Here is a 13,945-nt window from a genome sequence, read left to right as displayed (position 1 = left end):
ACTTCATGGATAAAAACAATTGTTTGAGTATATCCTATATGTTTATTTATTTATTTATTTATTTATTTATTTATTTATTTATTTATTTATTTATTACTTAGATTTGTATGCCGCCCCTTTTCTTGCCGCCGATTTCGCCGCCGCAGGTCCCTCAGCTGTTTGGCGGGCATGTGTCTTCAGTTGGCCGCCGTGGCGGTTGGAGGTGCAGTCTGGGCAGTGGCGGTCAAGGCTCAGCCTCCTTGCCGGACCCATCTTCTTTAGGCGTCGGCGCCGCTTGGGGAGGAGCCCTCGGTGGCCATGGGCGAGCCTCCAGATTCGGAGGCAGAAGACAGCCCGATGGATGGGTGGCTACCCGCCTGGAGCAGCAAAGGGGACCGACGGTTTGGGCTGGTCAGCGTTGGGAGCTGCTCCTCCGCTTTTGTGATGCCACCGCCAATTTTGCTGCCACCGATTTCACTGCCCCCGGCTGTCTGGCGGCCCACATGTTGGGCCGCCAGACAGCGGAGAGGCCCGGCGGCACTGAAATCAGTGGCCGATGCTAACCAGCCCAAACCGTCGGCCCCCTTTGCTGCTCCTTATTTTCCTTAGTGGTTTAAAAATTTCTGCCATATTATGGCTGTTTTTGTTATTTGAGATAGTTTTGGAACCCTCCTCCCTTTTAAAAATGAATAATTTGTTTGCTAAGGCCTTCTGTTTTTATTGTTATTCTAATTATTTTTGGGGGGGGAAACAAATTTTAAAAATTGCACTACTGAAAATTGGCCATTCTAAGCTGAATTTCAGTGGTGTAACAAACTTGTTATAGGCAAACTGACAGGTCAGTTTATGCACAGCATTAATAATTTCAGTGTATAATATGTTTTGCTGATGAGTTGCAAACGGGTTCATTTAAATGTATTGAACTTTCACTATGTAGCTAACATGCTGAGGTACAGTACTGATATCCAAATAGGCTCAGGAATTGTTTCAATGAATATACAATTTTCCATCTCTAAATTTCAAATCACACTAGCTAAATAACACTTTTATAAGCTGGCAGTGAAATGTTTTATGTTTGGTTGCACCGTGTTTGATGCTTTTAACAGTGCAATACTTGTATTATTCTCTCAATTTAAACCAAAGGTAATTTGTTCGTGCTTGCTATCTACTGTAATGCATGAAGTGCTTTTATACATTTGTAATAGATGTAAAATCAGAACAGATCACATGTCCTGGTTTTTAAATTTTTTTTACTTAAACTATGTATTTGTCTTTGTTCAAGTTATAAAGTGTTAAACTAAATTGCATATTAACTCTTGAGTGTATTTCCCCAAGCATAGTTATAAGGCAATAAACTTTGTTAAAGAATATGCATCGTGATAATTGGTCTTTTATTCATTCATGTGTTACAAATGCCTATTATATATGAATTTATGGTATGAAGACCTTCATTGGCTTAGTGAATGATAAGGGTGGATATATAATGATACCTCATCTTACAAACCCCTTGTCATACAAACTTTTCAAGATACAAACCCAGGGTTTAGGATTTTTTTGCCTCTTCTTCCAAATTATTTTCACCTAGAAACCCAAGCCGCCACCAATGGGACGCCCCGCCTCTGGACTTCTGTTGCCAGCAAAGCGCCCATTTTTGCACTGCTGGGATTCCCCTGAGGCTCCCCTCCATAGGAAACACCACCTCCAGACTTCCGTGTTTTTGCGATGCTGCAGGGGAATCCTAGCAGTGCAAAAACGGGTGCTTTGCTGGCAACGGAAGTCCGGAGGTGGAGTTTCCCAGCGAGGGGACCTGGGATTCCCCTGCAGCATCACAAAAACACACAAGTCCAGAGATGGGGTTTTCCATGGAGAGGAGCCTCAGGGGAATCTCAGTAGTGCAAAAACAGGTACTGTACTTTGGCTGGCAAAAGGGGTGAGTTTTGGGCTTGTACGCATTATTCGCTTTTCCATGGTTTCCTATGGGAAACATTGTTTCGTCTTACAAACTTTTCACCTTACAAACCTCGTCCCGGAACCAATTAAGTTCCAGTAGACGTGGTAGATAAATCCACAGTAACTGAATTTAAACATGCCTGGGATAAACATATATCCATCCTAAGATAAAATACAGAAAATAGTATAAGGGCACACTAGATGGGCCATAAGGTCTTTTTCTGCCGTCAGTCTTCTATGTTTCTATGTAAGACGAGGTATCACTATATATATTAGACAAGAAAAAACATACATACAACCATATTCATTCATATATACAAAGATGTATATACCAAAATGGAAGAAAATCAGAGTAGTTGCAGATTGGCCAAATCAATCACAATTGTCCATTAAGAAAACACATTTAAATGGGCAATGGATCCCTGCAATACATCAGATTGCAATGCATTTGATGTAGAACAGGATGTCTGTTAAATAACTTTTTGGCACTTAGGGTTACACTTAATTTATTGGGGAGAAAGGGGTTGTGTGGCAAAACCTATGCTGGGTGGATGATAATTAACAAGAGGATACTGCAGTATTTTGAACTTGCTTGAGTCAACATTTCTTCGTTATTTTTCTGGTTTTGAGGGAGCAATGTTTTACTTTTATTAAATTAATTGAGACAGGTAATCCTTATTTTTTTTAAAGATTTTACGATTTTATATGACCTGTTCTGTTATAAATTATTTAATTAACACACATGCCTTGGAGTGGTAGCTTGTTGAGTTCTTCGCAATCATAACAGCCTTTCAGCATTATGAAGGTAACAAACAAAGGAACTTGGAGCCTGTACCTAAAGTTATCGCTATTGCCCTTCCTTTCAGCCATAGGATTACAATCTGGGTGCTTATGAAGGGTGTGTGTGTGTGTCTACTCAGGGATTAAAACTCTGGTTTGGATTTCAGCAAGGAGGATTCTCAGCCCGGAGTTGGAGAGAGAGACTCGTGCTGCTGGGCCTACGAGAGTTTTTCCCACCCCACATTTCTTCCCTGGGATTCCCGTCTGCTTAACCACCTAAGAGAAGTGGGAATTCAGAAATTGTGGTTGTTGAACAAAGAGGTCACTTTGCTCAATGATTGAGATTCCTGTTCCAATTGTGGTAGTTAGGCAAGGTCTACCTGTTCTAATAAATACTGCTGCTTGCACATATTCTCTAAAATGATCTCGGAAGAAAAAAACATTAATGGTATCAGAAAGTATAATTCATTCTAAATTATAATTATGGTATAATTATATTATACCACAATTAAAATATATAATTATAATTATATATTATGGTATAATTCATTCTAAATTATAGAATGAAATCCAGTAAGTTTTGTTCCATAGAACCTGAGAGAGAGATAATTTCCCTCTCCATAGCTCCTGCTATTCACTTAGTATGTTCTCCAAAAGGCAATGGAACTCCCCAGAATAACCTGATGGGAGGGGAGCTCTGGAAAAGAATGGCAGCAAGAGAGATTTCCCCCACTGTGTGAAAAATAAAATAAACAAGTACAAATTGTAGCTTTTAAAAGGGGAAATTAAGGAATATTGAAGCAACAGAATACCAATAGATGAAAATAACATTTTAATTGACCTATGTACAATACTAAGTTTTTTCTGGAGATATATTCAGTTAGATGGATCTTACTTATTCATATCCAATATATGTCTATAGGATTGGAGCCTTACTGATTCTTATGCAACGGTAGCATATAATAAACTTCTGATGCTTTGAACCTCAACTCCTGTTGCTGGCTATTTGTGCCTGACGAGAGAGATGACTGGGCCAAAGTCACCCAACTTGCTTTCATGCCTAAAGCGGAATCTGAACTCATGGCCTGGTACCTTAACCACTGGACCAAATTGCTCTCTACTATTCCAAATTTAAATGGAAAGATGCAACAATTTTGAAGCAGGAGATATTACTGCAACTGAAATGCTGTATCATGAAAGACAATAAATGAGACCATGGTACTGCTGGGGAAATGTATATTTTGCAGTAGGCAGAATAGAGGTTGCAACACTAGGGATAATAAAATTAGTGACGACTAAACGGTAATAATTTCTAGTACAAGTAGTGCTTAACTTTATTATTATTTTATTATTATTATTTATTAGAGTTGTATGCCGCCCCTCTCCGTAGACACGGGGCGGCTCACAACACAATAAAACAGTTCATAACATATCTAATAATTTACAATTTAAAATGTTTTTTTTAAAAACCATTTTTTAAAAAACCCATTGGGATTATTAAGCAGACATACATACAAACATACTATACATAAATTGTATAGGCCCGGGGGAGATATCTCAGTTCCCCCATGCCTGATGACAAAGGTGGGTTTTGAGGAGTTTACAAAAGGCAAGGAGGGTAGGGGCAGTTCTAATCTCTGGAGGGAGCTGGTTTCAGAGAGTCGGGGCTGCCACAGAGAAGGCTCTTCCCCTGGGGCTCGCCAAACGACATTGTTTAGTTGACGGGACCCGGAGAAGGCCCACTCTGTGGGACCTAACCGGTTGCTGGGATTCATGCAGCAGAAGGCGGTCTCGGAGATATTCTGGTCCGAAGCCATGAAGGGCTTTATAGGTCAAGACCAACACTTTGAATTGTGACCGGAAATTGATCGGCAACCAATGCAGACTGCGGAGTGTTGGTGTAACATGGGCATACCTTGGGAAGCCCATGACTGCTCTCGCAGCTGCATTCTGCACGATCTGAAGTTTCCGAACACTTTTCAAAGGTAGCCCCATGTAGAGAGCATTACAGTAGTCGAACCTCGAGGTGATGAGGGCATGAGTGACTGTGAGCAGTGACTCCCGGTCCAAATAGGGCCGCAACTGGTGCACCAGGCGAACCTGGGCAAATGCCCCCCTCGCCACAGCTGAAAGATGGTTCTCTAATGTGAGCTGTGGATCGAGGAGGATGCCCAAGTTGCAGACCCTCTCCGAGGGGGTCAATAATTCCCCCCCCGGGTGATGGATGGAGAGATTGAATTGTCCTTGGGAGGCAAAACCCACAGCCACTCCGTCTTATCAGGGTTGAGTTTGAGTCAGTTGACACCCATCCAGGCCCCAACAGCCTCCAGGCACCGGCACATCACTTCCACTGCTTCGTTGAATGACTTACAATAGCTCATTTAGTGGTCATTCAAAGTTAAAAGTATTCTGAAAAAAAATGACACTATTGTTTTTCATACTTATGACCTTGGTAATACCCTATGGTCAGATGATCAAAATTCAGATTCCACTGGCAACTGGTCCATCTTTATGATGGTTGCAGTATCCCAAGATCACGTGATCAGCATTTGCAAACTTCTGACAAGCTAAGTTAATGGGTAAGCCATTACTAAATTTGTTGCTAACTTAACAAACGCAGTGATTCACTTTACAACTGTAAATAATAGATATAAATGGGGTAAACTCATTTCATAAATGTTTCACTTAGCAACATACATTTTAGACTCGGTCGTGGGTGGTAACTTGAGGACTACCTGTAGTGAATTCTGTATTGTCATCATAAGTTGCGATCAAGGTGCCATGTTAGTAAGTATTATTGGGCTTTGTTGGTATTGCCATCGACTTTACATACATAGAAATTCTTAACAATAACTGAACTGGCAAAATGTTTGCGGAGATTCTGTCCTCCGGGACGTAGTTGTCTCAATGGTGCTTTTATTTTCCACAGTCAACTGGACTCTCTTATAGGCTGGAGATAAGTGGTGGTTTATACTTCCCCCTTCGTGAGGGAGGACTAAATTAAATTAGCAGATTACCTGAACAACCAGTTTAAAGCTACTTGTTATGTATCTTTGAAATCTTATCTATTGTAATCCTTCTCTTTCTCACACTAGCTCTGCAGCAGCCATTGTATGGGCACATTCTCTCTACTCCTGCTCTAAGAATTTCTTGCTAGTAGTGCAATCCAGCCTATTTCCTCATCCAGTGCTATTGTTCAAAGTGACATTCTCCCAAGACACCTTGATTTCTATGAATTGATACATTATGTAAATAGACTGCATTTGCTCATCTTGCATAATTTCATTTTAAATTTTTTGTCAGAGTTATGTGTAGTGAAAAAACCCATTTGGTTCTAAAGTACTGCTTCCTTATAGTGTTTTTCAATGATTTTCATTTTTTAAGATTGCCTTATGTACCATGAAGTTTTTATCAGCTCTTAGCAATTACACAGATTTTCTTTCTACCTGGTCTTCTAAGCCTATACTGATCACTGTGTCCATTCATCTTGCTGCTAGTTGTTCTTTTCTGTATCCTTCCAACTTTCCCAGCATTAGAGCCTTTTTTCTTTCTATCTTCGCATAATATGTCTGAAGTAGGATAATTTGAGCTTTGCTATATGTGCCTTGAGTGAGATTTGTCTGATGATCCATTTGTTTTCTTGCCTGTCTGATGTATTTTCAGGAATCTTCTCCATACCAAAGTTCAAAAGTAGCAAAGGGTCTTCGTACCCTGTTTGACCAAAGTTCATCTTTTGCCTCCATAGAGTGTCACAAAGAATACCATTGCTTGCATTATTCTGATTGTTGTTGGCATCACGGTATCTGAATATTCTTATAGATTTCAAAACATGTTTTCCAAGATTAAAGGAATCAAAGATCCCATTATAAATGCCGGTAGGTCTTGTGATTAAGCAAATCAGAACCAGATTCTTGTGCAGTCGCAGTATGTACCTATGTTAAAGTTCAGCTGGTGGTTTTAGAACTCTTTAAATTGAAAATGTATGTAGCACAATTTCTGTCTTATCAGGCAGCACACATCTCTGTAATCAACAATAAAGCTGCTGTGTTTAGTCTGATTAAATTCATAGATTGTATGAGCAATAACAGTGCAGCCTGTTTTCTGATGGTTCTAAGTTCTTAAATGTTTACCTTGGAACAACTTCCAGCAGACGTGGTTGGTAAATCCACAGTAACTGAATTTAAACATGCCTGGGATAAACATATATCCATCCTAAGATAAAATACAGAAAATAGTATAAGGGCAGACTAGATGGACCATGAGGTCTTTTTCTGCCGTCAATCATCTATGTTTCTATGTTATAGTTTGATCATAGGCACCAGGCTAGAAAGTGGGAGACTCAGAGTTCAAGTCCTGCCTCAGCCATAAAAAACAGCTGAGTGACTTTGGGCCCATCTCTGTGTCTCAGCCCAACCCATCTCACAGGGTTATTTGTTGTGTAGGGCAGTGTTGGCTAACCTTTTTCTTGTCATGTGCTGAACCCCGTCCCCCATTTTGGGCCGTATGAGACACCCCACTCCTTCACCCATGAACCTGCATGGCTGCCCCCCCCATTTCAGGTCTATCAGGCCTCCCTGCAGCCTCCTGGGAGCATGACCCCCCCTCACATGCATGTGGGACTCACCATGCATGCTAATGCATCTCCCACATGCGCCCCTCTCATGCATCCCAAAAATCAGCTGGTGGTGGGAGGCGCACTTCTGCACGGGTGATGGGCAATGGTTTGTGTGCCCACAGAAAAGGCTCTGGTGATGGCTTGCATGCCTGCAGAAAGGGATCAAGTCTTAAGGTTATCTTATCTTGGTGGAAGATGCAGAGGTCAGCTCTGACGGATAGGGCCCCCAATTCGGAGATACGCTGGGTGGATATTGCGGAGACCAGGAATGCCACCTCAAGTGACATATCCCTGAGGCTGGTAGTCTGCAGGGCTCAAAGGGAGGCTCTTGTCAAGGCATGAAATTTCTTGGGAAGATCTCAGGTAGGATACCTGTAGATCGGTGGTGGTGGGGGGGCGCAGGTTGCTGGTGCCTCTGAGAAAGACTCGAACGACAAGATGACATGACAGAAGGCTCTTCTTTCCTCCGCCCAGCCCGATCAATACTGTGACCCGATATTGTAAGGTGCCATGAGTCAGGCCTCTGTCCAGGCCATCCTGGAGGAAATCTAGAACCTGTGAAACAGAAGCTGAGACAGGGTCAATGGAAAGCAGCCTGCATCATTTGATAAAGATTGTCCAGGTAGAATTGTATAATTATGATGGTGCATTGTTTCCTGACCACCTGCATGGTCTAAATGACCTTCGCAGAATATTCCTTCTCTCCAAGTGGGCCTCTTCAAATGCCAGGCAGCCAGTTGGAGCCAAGGAGACTCTGGATATTCCAGGATCCCCTGGCTGAGAGATATCTGCTGAGGAAGAATTCTCCAGAGTGGAGAGGCGAAGAGCTGATGATTTGCGTGGCCAGTGAGGAGCCACCAGGATTATCTCTGCTTGCTCCATGATGACGACTTTCCAAATCATCATTTGAATTAGTGGGAGAAGTGTAAAGGCGTACATGAGCCTGGGAGGCCAGACACACCTGAGAGCATTGGTGCCCTCCGTCCCTGGGAGACAGATCCTCGAGAATAAGTGAAGTAGTTGGGTGTTCAGTGAATAGATCTACCTGAGGAATCCCGAATCAGTGACAAATGTCCTGAAACAAGGTGGGGTGAAGATGCTGCTTGGTATTGTCTACTGTTGTGTGGCTTAGGAAGTCTGCCTCTGTTTAGAGTCCTGGCAATGTGCTCCGCCCTCAGGGAGAGGACAGCCCGTTCCATCTACTGACCTATCAGCTAGTAATCTGCCATGAGGAGTTTGGATCGAGTCCCGCCTTGCCGGTTGAGATGGGCCTTTGCCAATATGTCTGTTTGCATGAGGACGTGACGTCCCTGCAATTGGTTCTGAACGTGCACTAGGGCCAGGTGGATTTCCCTCAACTTGAGCCAATTGGTGCTGTTGGCTAAGTCTTGCTCTGTTCAGCATCCCTGGGCTACCTGGCTGCCCAGGTGAGCCTCTCAGCTGAAGATGTGAGAATCACAAGATCCGGTTCCGTAAAGAAGCTCCCCTTGGTAATAGCTGGAGAGATCCACCAGTGGAGTAACCTCTTGATTTCTAGGGGGACCCTGACCTGGAAGCAGGAATGGGCTGTCTTTGCCTGCTGATATGGCAGCAAAAACCACTGGAGGGTTCTTGTGTGGAAACATGCCTAGTGCATTATTTGTATGCAGGACACCATTTTCCCCAATAGCTGGAGAGGGTGGCTAAGGGGACTCTGGGGTGCTACAGAATGAGTCTCACTAGATCCCTGAAGCTGCCCTGTCTGTCTTGAGACAGGAATACCTGACCCAAGATGGTGTCTATGATGGTCCCTAGATGAGCCAGCCTGGTGAAGGGGAACAGGTGGCTCTTTTGGAAATTCACAAGGAACCTGTGATCTTGCAGGATTTGGATATTCAGTTCAAGATCCCCTAGTGCCCTGATGAAGGAAGGCACCTGGACCAAGATGTCATCCAGATAGCATTGCAGTCTCACTGGGACACGTCTCAGGTGAGCTGCAAAGGCGGCCAAGATCTTGGTGAAGCCCCTTGAGGCTGAGGCGATCCCGAAGGGGAGAGTTCGATACTGCATGTGCCTGCCTGCATAACTCAACCTCAGAAATTTGGGATGTGGAGGTAAGCCTCCGAGAAGTCTATGGATACCAGGAACTCCCCTGGCCAAATTCCCTGGAGGATAGACGCTAGGAAACTCATCTTGAACCTTTTGTGTACCAGATGTATGTTGAGGATCTTTAGATCCGGGATCGCTCTTCATCCCCCCCCCCAAGACTTTGGTACAGTAAACAGGATCGATTAAAATCCCTTGTCTCCACTCGTCCTCTGGAATGATCTCTATGGCCTGAATATCCAAAAGATGTTTTATTGCTTGTTCCATGAGACTTCGCTTGGTGCTGCTGGGGGGGGGGGAGAGAAACTCCAATGATAGGCCGAATCAATTGTGTTCAACATCCAATTGTTGGTGGTAGTTAACAGTCACTGTTAACAGACACTGTTGGACAATATTACTCGGTTTGTCATGTAGATGGTTGAGTGGTTCAGGGTGGGGAATTTTGTAGTGGGTGGGACATTTTATTTTATTTTTTATTCTATTTTTTATTCTATTTTTAAATTTACCTATTCTGATTTTATGTATGGTGGGGCTGGTCTCTGGGTGTCACACGACTTTCAATGCCAATGACAATTCGTTGCTTGACAAGGACAATAAATTTATTATTATTATTATTATTATTATTATTATTATTATTATTATTATTATTATTACAAAGAGGTTTTGCCTGCCCACTATGGGGGCTGGGGAGAGGGGAGAGCTGCTAAGTTATTTCTGATTCCGGAACTGAGAAGAGCTGGTGCCATGAAATGGCTGTTTGCAGAATTGACCTGGCCTGTCATGAAAGGAGGCCCTGTCCTGCTGGTGAGACTACTGGTATGACCAACATTGGGGAGGGTTCTCCTGAGAGCAGTAAAAAGACTGCCTTCCAAAGTAGGGAGTAGGTCTCCTGCCAGCCCTCCTGGTGGAAGATGGGAGGATTTTACATTTTTTGCTGTTTTCTATGAGGAGCGGGTTGAAGGGCTCCTCAAAGAGCATCTATGCGGAATAGGGGGAAAGCAGCCAGATGCCATTTTGTTCTCAGGTCAGTGTTCCAATTGTGGAGCCACAATAAAGGCCTGGAGGTGACTGTGGAGACTAAGGCCTGGGATGTGTACTTGACGGCATTAAAGGGTCGCATCTGCTGAGAGCTGAGTGGCAGTGATAATCTTATTAAGGTATTGATTCAAACAGCTATCTTGAGGGGAGAGCCTGTCCCACATTTCCTGCAGTCACAGGAGAGTTGACCGGTTAAAAAAGAAAGCTCTCGAGATGGCCTGGATGGCCCAGGCAGTTGATTGATGATTTCTCCTATAGGCTGATTCTAATTTCTTATCCTCCAGTTTCAACCCCCACAAAGAATAACCTGCCATGTAGGGGGAGGAGGAAGTTAAATCTGCCACTGGAGTTGTCTATGGGTGGGAGTTGTAGCATTTGGGCAAATGTAGGTGCCATAGTATAAAACCGCTTATCATTGGCACTGGGTGTTGGATTGGATCATTGCTTTTGAAATAATAATGCTGAGAGGAGGACTCAGGTTCAGGAGTGGATTCATCCTCCGATAGGCAGGTGGTAGCTTTTGCCTTATGAAGAAGGGACCTGAATAGTCTAGGAGGGAATAAGCCAGTAAAAGCAGGTGTTTCAGGGAAACCCCTTCATCATCAGATAGATCAGGGTTCTTCAATGCCTCTTATTTTGTGAAAAGGTTCTCGTCCCTGGAGGTGGGGAGGCAGAGCACCTAGGAGGGGTTAGGCTAATAGCCAGCGAGCGCTTGGAATAATACAACAACACGCTGGACGCTGAACGTTGCTGTCTGAGGTCTGGAGCTATGCCCTTGGTGATGGCCTGGGAGATAAGGGCTTGGATCCCGGCAGGTAAGTTGCTTAAATGGTTATTAGAGTACCTCACAGCACTTGCAGGAGCTTCCTCCCATTCAGACTCGTCAGAATAATCATGCTGAGGGTCCGATGGGAGCCTGGCAGGCCAAGGGGTCTTTACCTCCAGCCAGATGTCTGCATTCTTTAGAAATCATGTGTGTTGCAATGTAGCATGCATGTTAGAATAGGATCGTATTATATTATATATATCTGGACCTCTAGCATAAAATGCTCTGCTTACCCTGATTCCATTACAGCCAGGATAGGACGGAATTAACTTGCTTAAGTCTGCATTTCTGGTGGAATTTGCAACAGGAAGACAACTGACCATAAAACGGTTCAATAAACATCTCCCTGATAAACAAGTATACAGTACATCACTCCAAACAGGACGTTATACGATCAAAGGGGGAAATTTACATTGCCTGAAGTAAACAGGATGAGACTGTGATAAAAGACCTTGACCACGGTAAACAGGAGATTGGTTGTGAGGCTTCAAATAAATTAGGTGTGAGAAACATTTGCTCAAAGGAAATTATTCAAGGAAATTGTTTGTGATATCTGGGGAAAGGAAGGACTCAAAGATATGTCATGTTTGTAGTTATGTTATTGGATGTTTGTATATCACTTGACATGTACGTGTAATTATTCCCATTTGCATATGCCCCCAATAAAAGGAGATGCACAGCTCAATACTGTGTCACATCACCCAGAGAGAAAATGTGTCCAAGTCTTCGTTCTAGGATTGGCGTTCGTGAGTGACCCCCCCTTGGCTGGGTTGCTCTAAGTCCCTCTGAAGACATTGCTCCCCTCAGGGACTTTGCAGCACCTCACATGTGGGCTTTTGGAGACAAGGCCTGTTAAGAACTCACTGGATGCTCCTGCACAGAGGGAGTAGAAACGGAGTGATCCCTGCAAAGGGATGTGTATTCTTTAGCTGCCTGTGGCCCTTTAGCTGGATCAGGTTTGTCCTTACACTTGGAAGACTTTATGGCCTCCTTTGACTTGTCTGAGGCCTTTCTGGGGACAGAAGCCTCTTGCCTGCTCCATGTAGGGGAACAATCTGCCATTATGGAGAACAAGGTCGCCAACTGAGACTCAGGAAGCCCTGGGTACTGACAGAGTCAAAGGGTCCACCTGGACGGCCTGTCCAAACCTGCTGAGCAGCCACATGATGAGGCTGAAGGTGTAGTAATATTAGGCCGCACCTGGGTATGGACTCGCTTGAGAAATCTGAGGCCGAGGCTTTTTCTAGTCAGTACCCAAAACAAATTCAGCGAGTCTGATAAGCAGCACACATTCCTTTACGCAGAATCCAAAGTAACTGAACACAGGAAGTAATTAGAAATCCCTGCATCGGATTTGTCCTCATGATTGCACTTGACCTGGATGTAATCTTAAGGGACCTTAAGTTGGAATTGATTGTCATGAGAACCAAAAAGCATCTGAGAGAATAAATCAACTTCCACATCTTATTTCTTTAGCGTAGAGTCACATTTATTAACAAAGCCAATTTGGATTCAGCATGTTTCATTCTAACTTAAGGTCCCTTAAGATTACATCCAGGTCAAAAGCTCATCTCCCATCCCCACACCCACAAGTGCAATCATGAGGACAAATCCGATGCAGGGATTTCTAATTCCTTCCTGTGTTCAGTTACTTTGGATTCTGCATAAAGGAATGTGTGCTGCTTGGCATAAATCTCTCACTCTCTCACCCCCGTTCTTTTCTTACTACCAAAACTGTGTCAGGCCAGCCTTTGACTTCACATATTAACCTTGGGCCTGACACCCTGCTGATCTGAGCCTGAGAGAAGAGCTGAGAAACCAGATGTGGAACTTAGGTAGTCTTGTAAGATTGGTAGATGTAAGGGGCCGATGTAATCGAGGTTGTATGAAATAGCTGCTTCAGGCTCTAAAATGGCCACACAGTCTTGGCTAAGGTGGGGGCATATTATGGCTGCCCAAGGCTCCCCAAAGGCCACTACAACCTTGAGTAAGGCGCGAGCAAGGACCAGGTTATAAGACATTTCAAAGGGCTCTGTGGACCCAGAGCAAGCAGCTTCACTGGCAGTCTAATGAAATCTCCAGTGGAATTAACTGCCAGTGGAAAACAAATGTCACTAAGTGAAATGGTGCCTTGTTCAGTGCCTGTGTGCCAAAGTCTGAATTTGTGACCTTTGAGAAGACCCTAGACACACTGAGCCACGGTAGAATCATGTAGAAGCGGAGTTGCCAACGGCTAAAGGTCAATAGAGTCGCACAGTGGAAGAAAGCCTCCTTCGGACTAGTTTTAATGCCTCTAAAATGGCCACTGAGGCTCATGCAGCTGGAAACAAGGCTATGGCCAGAGATGTACTTGTCTGATGGGAAGTTGCCTGAGGTCCAGTAACAGTGTCAGAGTCCAAAATTGACAGGGCGTGGTGGCAAAAAACCAACCGCTGCTGAATGTCCGAAGGGCTTGCTGGCTTGAATTGTCCCTCAAAGGTCTTAATTTTTTTAATAAGAATAGGGAATAATTAGGAGTGGCCGATATAAAAAGAATAAACCTGATGGTTTTACTAGAGAGGAAACTGCCAAGATGACTGTGTCAGATCTGACTGAGTTGGAAACTGGATGTGCAGAGCGGCATGACTGAAAGAGTGACCGAAAAAACATACTCAGTAACTGGGCAGATCAGA

This window comes from Erythrolamprus reginae, chromosome 2 (genome assembly GCF_031021105.1).
Source record: "Erythrolamprus reginae isolate rEryReg1 chromosome 2, rEryReg1.hap1, whole genome shotgun sequence".
Classification (NCBI taxonomy): domain Eukaryota; kingdom Metazoa; phylum Chordata; class Lepidosauria; order Squamata; family Dipsadidae; genus Erythrolamprus; species Erythrolamprus reginae.
The sequence above is the reverse complement of the archived record's forward strand: the minus strand, read 5'-3'. Positions refer to the sequence as shown.